Genomic DNA, 15968 nt, shown 5'->3' on the forward strand with positions numbered 1-15968 from the left:
GTAAAACCCAATCTTCTCATTACTTCCTTGGCCTTATCTGGGTAAAATCTAATAAAGAATTATTTCTTTTCATTCATTATCTCCATTATTTCAGGAAAAGTATTCATAAGTTTATTTATCTTATCTACATTTGTAACAGCATTGTCCAAAGGACTATAATTTGCATCAAAATAATGAATGAAATCGAATACTTTGGAGAAGATTCTCCATTTTTCCTTTCTAGTCTCCTTCTCCTGCAATGAGTATTCATTCCTTATTATGTCTTGAGGAACATATAATTCATGCTCGATTTTACCAAGCTTAATTATTTGTCTCAGAGTCAAATGACAAAATCCCTCAGAATCAAAAAAATGAGGGTGAGAAATAGCCATCTTATAAGGATCCAAAATCTTGTTCAGAGAATGCCAACCCCCTTTTGTGATAACAAAATGATGGGCCACTCTACAAGTGGGGAAGATTCACCCTCTTGATCTTTTTAACAAAAAATTTTCCTCCACTCCTCCCAATTGCCACAAAAACTCAACTACTCCTACCTTCAAGGGCACTTGGTAAGGTAGTACATGAGGGTTAAAACCATAAATTTTGAACACAGTATAAAGAGAGTATGGGATGATATCTCCCCAATTGTGCGAAACCTTCAAACCACTAGGATTATCCATAGGCCTAATGAGATTCATGAGTGCCTTGGGGATTCTGGGATTGTCACTTAATATGGGATTGTCACTTAATATGAGGCATCTCAACTTGGAAGCAAAATACCTATCAAATCTAATAAAGCTAGTATTCTCTACATCCCAAGTCATATCTGCACTCCATAATTGGACTAGAAGTGCTTCTCCATTTTCTCCTCTGTTAACTCCATTTCCTTACCAAAATATGTTGCTCCCTTAAACAAAAACATGTGTATCAACAAAGAATAATGGCCAAAAGGTTTTTCCACCTTGCCCTTAGCAATCTCAATTAGTCCATTGTGAATTTCCTCAGCTATGTAAGAAGAAAAATCAAAAATTATGTCCACACCAAAAGATGAAATCTAAGTAACCATATACATGAAATCCACAGGCATAAACTCCTCTTCATCTCTCCCAAAAACTTTGCATAGGGTCTTATAAATCTCGACAACCCTAGTATTGAATATGCCCTTTTGAAAGGTTCCCTGGAAGCTACTATTACTGATTACAGATTTCCAATTTTACCTATATGTCCCTTCAGCTTACCTTGCCTAATGGTATCCTTCTTGGACATGTACTCCTTTTCTAGCCCTTTCAAATCAATGGGCACATGATAATTAGTGAGAGGCCCTAAACCAAAACTTCCCAATTTCATCTCGGTTGACTGTAATTAGGACTTGACCATCAGTTCTTCTTACTACTCTAATGGCTTGGTCATAGTTATTTCCCACAACTTCAAGAAGATCATAATCCATAAAAACACTAGGAACCACCTATTTCCCTAGATCAAAGTTCCAGATATTGGCATGTGGAGCAAACAGGTTCCTCTCTAAAAACCATTTCTTAAACAAATCCAGACTAGTTTGAGATGTATTAGCATCCTGGACCTAATTACCCTTGTCATACAATCCATCTGCTATTCTCAACCTAGGGTCTAATGAAGTGAGCTTTTTAAGTTGTACAATTTCAATAGTGGAGTTAGGGAGCAGCTCAAGCAAATCATCGTGGACATTCCTATCCAAATAATTCTCCTGACCAGAAAATACCTTCTTTGGAGGCATTTTTTATTTTAATTTGCAGAATTGAGACACTATAGAGATTATAGTATAATTACTTACTTGAGTCTTTTCTTGTTTCTTTTCATAATTCTGCAATGTCTTTGCGAACAATGGAATTCTGCTTCACACTCTTATCAAGCTTAACACAATCTTCTCAATAATGGTTTTTGCTTAGGAAAAGGCTTGAAATCTTTGTTCATGTGAGATGGAACTAAGAAAATATTGTATATTATACTCTATTTTTCTTCCACATGTGAAGCTTTCATTCCTCATAAATGCATAGAGTGGCACCACCTTCTATGTTCAAATTTACACCATTGATTTTTGAAAAATCCTACAATCCAGGGATTCAAACAAAGATGACTCATGATCCACTTGACATGTTGGCAGTCAACCCAATGAGATTCTACCATGTGTATAGTTCCTTCATTGTTGGCATTTCAGTCTGGACCCACTGATGACTAAGGACACGTGTTGTTGAGTTGCTACCTCGCTATACATAAAGAGTGAGCACCTTGCTATAGCGAGGTAGCAATGATCATTGATTCTGCATTGATCATGTGGAAGACATTTGATGCATTACTTAAGGAAAATATGGTGGGCCCTTTGTCGCTATGTCTTTATACATATCATTCGAACAACTTACTATAGTGAGATAGTGACGATCATAGATTTGAAATTGATCTAAGGGCATGAAAACTGCATGAATTACATAAGATGTGGTGGGTCCCCTAGTCATTATGTCACATAGAGTAAAAGGTGCACATTTTCCATAGTGAGGTAGTGACAATCGTTGATCTAAGCTTGATCGAACGATTAGACTCTTTCATATGTTTTATGAAGGAGATGTGGGTCCAAGTTATTGATGATGTGAGAAAACCCTGTATAGCTGGCATATAAATCCATATTTTAATCCTAGTCACATTGCCATGTTGCTTAGGTCCCACCATGTGTTTATTTCCCGGCTGGGTGCTATGTCGCTAACGACAAGACTTATAATTTTCACAACAGTGACATAGCAACCTCTGGTGCCTTCACTTTTCCCGTGCATACATGTATCCCACTAGATGCCACTGTGTCCCAAAAACTATATAACTAATATTTGATAGAGCATGTGTCTGGGACCCGCCTTCTAAAACTGTTGCCGCAGTATTACTTTCCATCAAGGCACTATGTCACTAACAAAAAAGATCACAAATTTCTCGATAGCGACATAGCAACCTTCGGTGTGTTATCAAAACTTGGCACCGAAAAGATAAAAGCAAGTGAAGTCATAATCACCCTCATTAATGCTTCTAACATAACAATAAAATTGCACGTCCACTGTGCAATTTGGGATGTTTATGGTCATCGAAAAACTTAAAAGTGACTGTCATCTATAGTTTCCATGAAGGCACCATGTCATTAATGGCAAAGTGCACAAATTTTTCGACATCGACATGGCAATCAATCAAAAAAATTTGATTTTTGTTGCTACCTTTTGTTCTTCATTATTTTGATCCCTTTTCTTGTTTTGATAGGTCTGACATGAAAAATGTGACCAAATACTTCTAATGCAATACGATCTCTGATCACCGCAACTCCATTTTATGGCACCGCCCTTCAAATTTGCGACAGTCATTATGTTGCATAAGGTAACATACTTGCATCTTTTGATAGTGACAATGTGACTGCCATTTATCTTGCATTGATTAGACGATATACATTAAGAGGAAAAGGTCATACGAGGACGCGAAAGATTTGAAATTTTCAAGGAATATTTGCAAAAAAATTTAAAATGTTTTGCGCCTGAAATTTTTTAAAAGGAGCGAGACCTAGGGTTTCACAAATGTTCAAAGGCAAACAAATCTGGAGGACCAAACACCAAAAACCCTACTCACCATTAAAGGATTAAATTCTAATTTTTTGTACCTAGATTGGGGAGATTTTTCTTGCAAAAAATTAGACCAACACCTTTTACCCTCAAAGAAGCTGCTCTAAGATAGTTCATGGGGTTAGGTGCCAGTGTTATAGTAGCTTGGCTTGCAATGAGCAACTTGTTTCTCACAAAGTATAAGGAATCCTGCAAGGGTTGAGATTTGAAAGGGGATGACATTTTCAAAATGTCCCAAAAGGATGATGAAACCTTGGAAGAATATGTTTCCTAGTTCATGTTCAACTTGCAGTGTAATACACAACATCAATTGAATGAGGAATCAAAGAAACATCTATTTCTAAGAGGTGTAAATGATGGAAGCATTGAAGCCCTAGATCTTATGGTAGGAGGAGATATCAATCAAAATAATTGGACTAATATACAGAGTATATGCCTGAATTATTCTAGAGCTACTATGAAGAAAGGTAGGGGACTTAGAGATCTACCACATAAATCTAGTGGCAGTTTAGGAGTATCTAAGATCGAATTATCCAATTTGCTGTCAGATTTCAAGAAAGACATCTTTAATGATGTAGCCACTCGGCTAGACACCACATAAGCCAGAAGGAAGAAAGATGAAGTTGATGCCATGTTGACTGAATATTGTCCACATTGTAGAGAAAAGAAAAGGCATTGTAGATGTAAGTTTGTTGCAAGTGTGGAGACACAACTAGTGTCAACTAAGTTCAAAGCCATTGATGAAAATGGAGAGGTACTTTATGTCACTCAGAGAAGGCCATGGGCTCAAAGACAAGGTATGCCACAAGATCCTCTTCAAAGTTATAATAATAATAATCAATGGAAAAAATTTCAAAATATTGATTTTAGTGGAAATAATAGTTGGCAACAACCTCAGCAAGGTTGGTAGCGACCTCAGTATGATTGGCAATAGAGTCAAAATTGGAATACCCAGTCTAGTCAGAAAACCCTATTGCCACCACCTCAGCAACAAGCTCTAATGCCTCCTCCCATAGCCACTAATACTCCTCCCAAGTAGACCCAACTACTAGTTCAACCTAATCCTAATCCAAACAATACTAAATAGCAAGCTCAACAACAAAGCTATGCCATCTCATTGAATGATATTCACTTAAGGTTAGGCATCACTCTTCCTACACCCCATAAGCCTATAATAATTAAAGTTGAAGATCCTCCAACTAAGCATACAGATAAGTCAAATCAGCAGACCTTTGTTGTAGCCAAAGAACCTCCATTTCCCCATAGGTTGATAGAACAAAGCCAACCCATGGTGAACCATGCAGTCATTGAATTGCTTAATTAGCTAAAGTAGATGACAATAAAAATAACATTGTTGGATGTTATTAAGGAAGACCCTACCTATATTAAAGCTATTAAGGAAGCATGCATTAGGTAGCCAAGAAGGAAGAAGAAAGATCCAAAAACCATTCATGTCCTAAGACATTTGTCTGACTTAATGTTGGAGAAATTAATTGTACCTAAATACTTTGACCCTAGGAGTCCTATAGTTACAGTCACTATTAATGGGATCCAAGTTCAAAATGCTTTGGTTGACCTAGGAAAATCTATTAATGTCATGACAAAGGAGGTATTGTGTCAGCTGCATATCATTAGCCTCAAAGAGACACCCACCATACTTCAACTTGCTGATAACTCTACTATTAAACTAGATGGGATGATAGAAGATGTTATAGTCACCTTAAATTCCTGGGAGTATCTAGTTGATTTTTTTATTCTCACCCCAAAGGATAATATGGGAGGATATCCTCTAATTTTAGGAAGATCATGGTTGGTCATTGCAAATGCCTATATAGCTTACTGATCTAGAAAGATGACAATATCCAATGGTATTTATACCAAGAACTTGACTTTATACTCCCTTACTTAACCATTGTTACTAGATGACCAAGTAATATGGCCAAACTTGGGTGATGATGATCTAGAAGTCAATTCCATCCATCATTTAATGATGATAGGTAGAGAATCATTTATAGCTACTCAAGAAGAAGATGAAATAATTTCATCCATTATTCTAAATGAATATGGAATAGAATCTCAAGTGTATCCTCAAGCCGAATGTATCTTAGAGACCATTTTACCATCCTTGAAATCATCACATCATTTAGAAGCTTCACAATTTCTCCACTCATTATCACTTGATGAGATGGATTCTTCTCTTGTTGCCCAATTATTCATAGTGATAAGGTTATTAAGATGGAATTTGGTCCAGAAAAAGAACTAAATGTAAATAATGCCTTATCACCTTCTCAACAGAAGGTTATGTTGTAGTTACTGCAAGAGAATCAAAGCGCATTTTCTTGGGATTACATGGATGTAAAAGGATTAGGACCTATGCTCTACACTCACAAGATTACATTAGCCTTGACTTCAAACCTATTTGATAGCCTTAGAGGAGAGTTAACCCTATCTAAAAAGATATAGTTAAGAATGAGTTGCAGAAACTATTAAGTGTTGGTTTTATATACCCCATCTCTAATAGCTAATGGGTCTCACCCTTGGTTATAGTACCCAAGAAGAGAGTAAAATGGAAAGTTTGTGTAGATTATACAGAGCTCAATTCAGCCACTAAGAAGGACCATTTTGTTTTTCCATTTATAAACCAAGTCCTAGGTCTCACCCCTGGTTATAGTACCCAAGAAGAGAGTAAAATGGCAAGTTTGTGTAGATTATATGGAGCTCAATTCAGCCACTAAGAAGGACCATTTTGCCTTGCCATTTATAGACCAAGTCCTTGACAACCTAGCTAGCAAAAAGTATTTTTCTTTTTTGGATGGTTTCAGTGGTTATAATCAAATACAAATAGCCCTAGAAGATCAAGAAAAGACAACTTTTACCTGCCCATGGGAAATGTTTACCTACTTAATCTTGCCTTTTTGCTTGTGTAATGCCCTAACCACATTTCAACAAGCTATCATCAGTATCTTTTCAGATATTTCTATTGAATGTATGGAGATCTACATGGATAATTTTACTATTTATGGTACTACATTTGAAGAAGCAAAGGAAAATTTAGAAACGGTACTCAAAAGATGTCAGGACTATAACCTTTCCTTAAATAGTGAGAAATGTTTTATGATAATGGAGGAAGGGTAGTGCTAGGCCATTTCATTTCATCTAAGGGAATCCAAGTAGATCCAACAAATATTGAAGTCATTAGTACCTTGCCTATGCCAGAGAAGCAGAAGGATATACACAATTTTTTGGGACATGATGGATATTATAGAAGATTTATTAAAAACTTTAGTCAACTTTCAGAAACTCTCTACAACTTGCTCAAAAATAATTTTGAATTTGCTTGGGACTTTGATTGTGCAACATCCTTCTTCTAGCTTAAGGAAGTTCTTACCACAATGCCTATTTTGAGAGGACCCAATTGGGGCCTACCTTTTCACATTAATACAGATGCCTCGGACTTTTCTATTGGTGTTGTGCTAGAACAAAAAGTAGACTTAGTTGAACATGTCATTTATTTCATCAGTAAGAATTTGCAAGGTGCAAAATTTAATTACAAAGTCACTAAAAAGGAATTACTTACAGTCATCTATGCCCTCAATAAGTTTAGGCACTACATTACTGGACATGAAATATTTGTTCACACTAACCATTCTACTATAAAATATTTGGTGAACAAGCCTACAATCTCAGGAAGATTGGCTCATTGGTTGTTACTCATGCAAGAATTTGACATCAACATAGTTGATAAACCTAGTAAGGCCAATATGGTAGCCGACTTTCTCTCTCGGTTACATGTCCCTGATGATCCTACAACCATTAATGATAGTTTTCCAGATGAGCACCTTTTTTTGTTGTTCACACAAAAACCATGGTATGCAAATATTGCTAACTATCTCACCATAGGTAAAATTCCAGTTCACTTCTCTACCCAAGCAAGAAAGTTACTAGTAGAGAAGAACTTTAATTATTCATGGATTCTTGGATTTATGTTCTATACTAGAATTGATCAAGTCATGTGATAGTGTCTAAGAGAGGATGAAACCTATGATGTATTGAGGGCATGTCATGATGAGCCCTATGGAGGTCACTTTGCAGCCAAAAGAATAACCTTCAAAATATTGACAACTAGGTATTATTGGCAAAGCTTGCATAAGGATGTAGCCAAAAAAATGAAGAAATGTGACAAGTGTCAATGAATGGGAAGACCAACTAAATTAGATGAAATGCCCCTACAGCCTCAAGTAGTTGTCACACCCTTTGACAAATGGGGGAGTGACTTTGTAGGACCTTTTGAAACTACTTCACAAGGCAAATGCTAAAATCTGGTGTACACTGACTATGTAACCAAATGGGAAGAGACTAAATCCATGAAACACCCAAGGGATATCAACCTGGAAAAGTTTTTTTGTATGAATCCATCTTTACACAGTTTGGCATACCTAGGGAATTGACATCTGATCAGGGGACTCAATTTACATCAAATTTGATAACTGCTCTTATGAAGGAGTATACTATCAGGCCTGGTAAATCATTGCCTTATCATCCCCAAGCTAATGGTCAAGTAGAAGTTACTAATAGTGTGCTAGAATCCATTCTCACCAAGACTATAACACTCCATAGGAAGGATTGGGCCACATGCCTTCCTAAAGCTCTCTAGGCTTATAGAACCACCTAGAAGTCTACAATTGGTTTTACTCCCTTTGAGCTAGTCTATGGTAAGTCAATAGAAATGGTTGTCAAATTTGAATATAAAACATTGAGGACTACCTTAGAGCTCAGGATATAACTCACTATTGTCCAACAGGACCAAATCCTGAGTTTCAACAGTCTTGATGAATGGAGGAAATCTACATTGAGCAATACTAAGCTCATTCAACACCAGAGAAAACATAGGCATGATAGGTTTATCAAACAAAAAATGTGTGTTGTAGGAGATTGGGCACTCCTTTATGACTCAAAGTACTAACATAATCTAGGAAAGTTCCAAACACGTTGGTTAGGACCGTATGAGATTGTTGTCATATTTCAAAATGGTGTAGTTCAACTATCTACCGTTGATCCTATCCGCTTCAAGTTACTTGTCAATGGGCATTGCCTCAAGCTTTACAATAAACTAGTTAGTCATGAAGAGTTCCTACATCAATTCCAGCACAATGAGGATATTTTCATTCCTATAGCCAAAGAGTCTAGGTCTCCTACCTTGACTCTTGATATTTCTTGACTCCATTCAAGACATTCATAATAAACATTTTCTTCTTGAAAGTACTTTCTTCACATCCACTCCACTTCACCTTCTCTCTCCCGTCTCCCATCACTCTGTCAATTTTGATGATCTTTTCTAGAACATCTTTCCTGTAGTAGTTGCTAGGTACCTACCACATAACTTTTCATGCATTTTATTTGATTTTATTCATGCTTTGTTAGGATTTGGTATTGTTTATAATTATTCACTCTTATATATCCTAGCCTAGTAGGACCCATGCCTTTTCTTAGTTGGGGAGAGGGAAATATTTAATAGTTGCTTTCAAATCTCATGTAACTTCAAAAGTTCATTGAGATGACTGGAAATAATTGCATGCTTAGTGTCACATGTTGATGGCTTGTCCTTCTATGATTGTGTCATTATGAAATTAAGGACATTAAAAGAAGTTACTTAACTTTTAATGATGATTTGCAACATGTTCGGGTGACGGACCTATACATGAGAGGAAATTATGAAATTTGATGCAAGAAGGATATTATGAGATATTGTGCATTAAACTCTCCAAGTACACATTGTTTTTATGAATTAACTAGTGCCAGTGCCGTAATATTGCAAACTTTGATTCACAAAGTTCTGAAACATCACGATTTTTGCCACAATTCAGCTGGAATCAACCATGGGTGGAGGTCTATAGAAGAACAAGCTAGTTGATTACTAGGTTCTTTTGGGTGATGTAGTCAGTTGTGAAATGTTTAGAAGAAGGGGATGATTGGATTGTTGTCTTAGTTTAAAAGGATTTGATGAAGAGGTCATTCTTCAATTCATGAGCACCTTAAGTGATGGCATTGCAGTAGTTAAAAGCATGAGAATTGAGTTCATGTAGGAGGTGGTAGTGGAGGTCACTGGGTTGCCCCACGAAGGAAAAAATTGAGAGAAATAGTTTGACCTAAGGATAGCTAGGGCACAATTCAATGTTCACCAAGACCCTCCATTAAACGTTGATAAGAAACAAGGTACTTCTAGATTATCCTTGTCAATGTAATTTATTCAGCCAGTAGTGTTTATCATCCAATACTTTATGTGCGAAGGACATTACACATACCTACATGCCCTACATTTCAAGATTTTGGCTCACCTACAACATGAATGTAGACAGTTAAACCTTCCAAATTTCCTATTTAACATTGTTAAGAAGTAAGATTCTTTAGTGCAATCAGGAAAATGCCAGTCTATCTCTCATCAATGATTAATAAAATTAATTGTAGAAAGGGAATTGAATAAGCAAGCAATTGGGTCATGGGAGGAGTTCTTGCAATTAAAAGAGCTAGAGCCTAGGTTGGTCGGTCCTAGAGGCTAGAGTGTTGGACATAGGGAAAGAACATCCATTGGTTTCTATAAAGTTGTTCCCAGAGCTGAAAATTCTCTTAAAGCCTCTCCCTCTAGTTCCAAACCAATTAAGAAGAGGATTTACAAAGATGAACCCTCCATTGCTAGTAAAAAGAGAAGAAAAAATGTAGAAGTTGCTAGCGCACCAACACCCCATCATCTGCTAAGTATAGGTCTCCCATTGAGAAAGACAAAGGTAAAATTTTGGAAGTTGAAGTAGAAAAGTTAGAACAACAACTAGATGAGGAGAGTAACCTTAATGAAGCCCTACACTCTCAAGAGGAGGAAGATCTAGAAAAACCTCCAAAAATGCATGCAGTGGAAATACCTATAAGCAAGAGGAAACAAAAGAATCCTCCATGCTTGTCAACACCACCCACAAGGTGAAGTGCGAGACTCTCTGAGAGTAGGGTTCTTGATACCTTTGTTCCCACAGTTACCCCTAAGTTTTCTGAATGTGAAAAGGAGTCCTCTCTAGAGGAAAAATTGTAGCAAAATGAACTCAATGAAAAAGAATGCAATTTCCAGAATTCACAACCTAAAGTTGACTACAGTGTCAACTATGTGCTTATCAACAATGATAAGGAAGCTGGTGAGCTTGAAATATCTAAGGAGTTTGAGGAAGACCCTGATATGCAAGAAATTGGTGAAAATTTTGTAGAGTTCCCTTTGGAGGATTATTTAAAATTTAGACCCGAAATTGTTAAGGAACTAATAGAAAAACTAGATCAAGAAGGGTTAAACACATTAGCTATAGCAGCCACTAAATCCAATAGGGAAGAAAATGTGGTGACAACAATTGACATAAGAAAAGGAAAATGCTCCACACTATAAAGTTTCAATAAAACTCCCTATTTGGCACCTAAATGGATAGACCTCTTTAATCAAGAGCCATTGCCACCACCCAATCTGTCTACACCTTTGTCTGCAAGAATTAATTTGTTTCAACAATTGTTATGAGAGAGAGTTCAACGAAAATCGGAGAAAGAAAAATTAAAACATGTTTTTGATTAAGGAAAATAGGCTTTAAAAGGGCCCTAAAATCCGAACATAAAAAAATTAAAACATGTTATTAATGAGAAGAGTAACCAGTTGAAACAAAGTTTAGATCAGAATGAAGTTCTGAAAAGAAGAATTGAGAAGATCATATGATTGATTCTTGAATTAATGGAATGTAGGTCGCCATCGCTAGTATATGCCTTATTTCTTAAAGAATAATTTGCAAATTATAAAGTGACTAGAATTGTGGAAGATCTTAATCCTTCTATCTCTACCCCACATGAGTTTTATGATGCATTTCAATCTATTCCCATGGCTTTGAAAAATTTACTGTGTGAATTGTATCTTCATAATTTGGCAGTACCTAATGACACAAAGTGGAACCTAGTCTTGTATGTAGGGGTTGTGTAGTTAAGAGCAGTGATGTCATGGATACATAATGAAATAAGTAGAGAATATCAAGCTACACCTTACAGGGAGAGTGAAATGACAACACCATTGTTCATGACACTAGAAGTTCAACATTCTAGAAGAACATATTTGGATTGGATTTCTATTTTGGTCAATCCTGCAAGACTTGGTAAGGTGTGTTTTAGTTAGAGAATGGGCCTTTACAGATTGGGAACAACACTCATCTCAGGATGTTGAGACAACAATTATTGCCTCAAGGCAATGATGGATTAGAATGCCACATGATCTAAAAATAAGAGAACCCCACTCTCCGCAAAACTTGACTCTTGCCACAATTAGGATTCCTTAGTATATTGACTTGGGGAGAAATCAGTGCAAACATTGGTTGCCATTGAGGTATCAATCCCCGGTTCTCTTGCAACCACTACTAGCAACAAATGATAATGAAAAAGATCATGGCATGACTATTGAAGTTTGGTGCTAGAAGAGGCTCAAGACAAATTATGGTTACTTTGATTATGTGAACAATGAGCCAGGAGAAAGGACACCTAGTGACTGGAGGCTGCGGACCTGAATCAGGAATTTCATGATTGTTGGAGACTAGCAATAGATCAATTGGGGGGAATGATGATCCTCTAAAAAGCCATTATTTTCGGAACCTTTTATCTTGTTTTTAGACAATTATCTTGCAGAAACATTTTATGACCCTATGGTTTAAGTAAATGAACTTATGTTTTTATGAATGTATTATCTATATGTTAACACATGAAGATTGAAGTATAGATAGATCAGATATGTTGTGTTTGCTTAAATCTATGGACTTCTATGGTATAACTAAGAAATATTACATGTTGATAAATTTTTCCTCGTCCATGCTATGTTTGGGTAGATTCCTTTATGAAGCCATAGGATTTTCAAAGAGTGGTAGTTTGGACATTATACCTTTTCTAACATTAATGATGAAATAAATATATATGTATGTGGAAGTTGTATGCATTCAATATTTTGTAGGTACTTGTCGTGCGTATTCAAAGTCAACATTTCAAAGCTAAGTCAAAGCTGACCAGATTGATGAATCACCACAACAAGTAGATTATTGTGTGATTTATGTTATGACAGTGCACGAATATAGCTCCATCAACCTGCTATATTCTTGGAGGAGTTAAATCGCAGTTAATGATGTTTTTTTTGTAAACTTTATAAATCTATAATTGATCTTTGTTGATGGAGTGATCATAGAAGTAGGAAGTTGTTGTAGTTTTCTTTTAAATAATGCCCATTGTAGCTTTGAAAGAAGTTTTTTTGCTAAGAGAAAGATATAATAGATCAATTTTCATAATAAGAGTGCCTGATCTTGTTTTTAACTAGATGTAATCTCTTACTATGAATGAATAGAATACAAAGTTCAAGTTTCCATCTTCTATCTTGATTGTGTTTTCTATTCACTAATCCAAGGGAGCCCACTTGGTGAGTGAACTACTTTGTTAGAATAGGTTTCATTTGCTTGCTTGTTTCTTTGCAAGGTAGACTTCTATTGTTCCTGCAACCATTGATAACATAATCATTGAACTATTCTTGCAGCATAGGTGCATAGATAGATTTACTATTTGCAACATTACTCTAAGCTCTAAGATAAGATGTTGTTTCAGTTCCTAGTTTAAGTCTCCTATAGCATTCCCTTTCTGTTTTAGCTGTAATGACTTAAAGAGGAATTAGATCATATACTTTGCAGCCACCCTCTCAAACTTACACTCCTAGGTTGACAAAATAAAATGAAGTTAGCATGTTATTCTTAGGAAAACACATTATTATGTCTAATCATGGAGTTGATGTGAAAGGATGTCCAATCCTGTGTTATTGAGGTATTAAGCTGACCAGCAAGAACCCTTAAGAGATGTAATATGTTTGATGGTTGTATGTATGTGAGTTATTGCTTCTTCTATATTATCTGTTTGATGGTGAAAATTTGTTAAAACATATATATTTTATAAAAATTACCACAGTAAATAAATTATCGTGGTAATATTTATATTAAAAAATGGTAATTGTAGGCAAAAGCCTACAATGCAATGGTAACTTGTGAGCCTCTCATGTGGGAGGTCTTGGGTTTGAATCTACCTTCGCTTAACATATAATAATAATTAATTCCAACAAATAATAATAATTAATCTAGGCTTCGTGTAATGCCCCGCCAAGGGATCCAAAGAATTAACCTAGAATTTCACTAAGTTTGGTAGCATTTTTTATTTTTTTTAATACATGAAAGTAAAAACAACTTATAACTTATACATAATAACGAAAGCAATAGCAACAATCCAAATGAAATTAAACATAAACATACATAATCGGTTACATTCTTTAAGGATCCCTTAACGTTGAATCACATCTAAATTAACTATTAATGAATCCATCTAATACAACATCCACATGAAATAATAATGATACATCCAACGTACTTAAACAATATACAAGTGTCCTTTAAGTGATTACATTTCAAATTGCTCAATCATCCACTATACATGTCATAGGGTATGAAAGGCTTAAAATAATATGCATGACACATCATCATAAAAGATATAACATTCATCTTAAAAGATATCCATTTATCACAACAAAATTAACTAAGTGCACGGTTCCTCCCAACAGTAAATAGCATCATTAGACCATTCTGGGTCCTAGCCATCCCTCCGTGCGTAACATTCCAAATCACAGAGGAGATCATCGGTATTAACATAGTAGGAATGTCACTCCTAAATCATACTACATTATATGCAGAAAAGAAATCTAACATGCAAAGTAAAGCATAAGATAACATCATCTAACATATGCAAATCATCAATATAAGGATACGTGTCCACCATCATAAAGAAGGCATCATCTACGGTGTCTCAAATGGATCTCAAATGATAAGAGTGATAAAGCACTACCACCCGATCACGTGGTACCTAAGTGGTCCACTCCCACTGCACTGTGGAGATAATCTCAATTCCCAAAAAGGTTATCAAAATCACATAGCATAAATACTCTCTAAGTCTAAGAATCCTAAAAGTATACTAACTCAAAGGTTCCAATCACAAAACGACATCTAATCCTAGAGGCACACAAAGACATGTAGGAAACCTACTATGCAAGCAGGAAAGTGTCATCGCACGAATCACGCTAGAGTTACCCTGGTAGTCTCCCAATAAACCCCGGCCCCCTAGTCATCCCTGTGCGGCCACTAGTATCCTCTCATACAGACGAGGCATACTACGAAATGCAAGGTCGCAACCAAGCATTCTCTCTACTCCCATCCTAGTATGTACAAGCACTCGAGGCATGGGCGAGAACAAAACAATTATCCTTTTAGGTTCATTAAGTTAGTATTAGGTGTGAATATTTTCACTTATTAAGACAACTTACAATGAGTTACCCTGGCAGCCTCTTAGGGCCCTAGCCCCCATCGCAAGCCACTTTCCGACACTACAAGTAGATAACCTACCCTAAGCTCATGGAATCATAAATCTCAAAATCACAAAAGATAATCCACAATATAAACATCAAATCTCCATGAGCAACTGAAAAACATCATAGATAATCATGACCACAATAGTTCTCTATTGGTAACTGAAGGTATCCCTGATAATCACAATAATCATTGGTTCTTAATAAGCAACCAAAAGTATCTCAAAATAATACTGATCGAACACTCCAAAATGGTTGAGTCAAAACATGTCACAACATGACATCATCAAGATCAGATAACAATTCAATTCCATCAAATGACTGGAAGTAACCCAAGTATAATTGATGGATGACTCAAAATGGTTAAGTCAAGTGTCTCATACATATGAATCTCAGCTTCACACAAGAAGATTGAAAAGCAATAATAATCAGTAAATACAAACATCTCATAGAGCATACCATCACATAACCATGGTTGGGTTTATAAAGATTAGAATCAAAAGACATCATCATAACATCACAATCATAACCCTCGAGCCTCTAGTAGACGTCCTATAACTGGTCAACACTAGTCAACCCAAAAACCCAAAATAGAAGCATAGAGAAAACACAATGCAAGCACATGTTTTGGTTTGCTAAAATTACATAGTAGAATAAAGTGTGGAGGTCTCAGTTTTCGTTTTCAAATTTAGATATGGAGTGAAGGAACATTTTTTACGTTATTACTTTAACCCATGTACTAGTTTAAAATTTCCCATAACTCTAGAATCAATTTCCAATTATTCTAATGACATATTGTTTATATAAACGTTATTTGAAAATGACCCCCATCGAATTCCAATAATCAATTAGCAATTCTAATGAACCCAATATTATCAAAACAATAAAAAAAACTTTGATTTATAATATATTCTAATGATTAACCT

Source organism: Cupressus sempervirens, chromosome 9, assembly GCF_028749045.1.
Source record: "Cupressus sempervirens isolate cs-2001-9-10 chromosome 9, ASM2874904v1, whole genome shotgun sequence".
Taxonomy (NCBI): domain Eukaryota; kingdom Viridiplantae; phylum Streptophyta; class Pinopsida; order Cupressales; family Cupressaceae; genus Cupressus; species Cupressus sempervirens.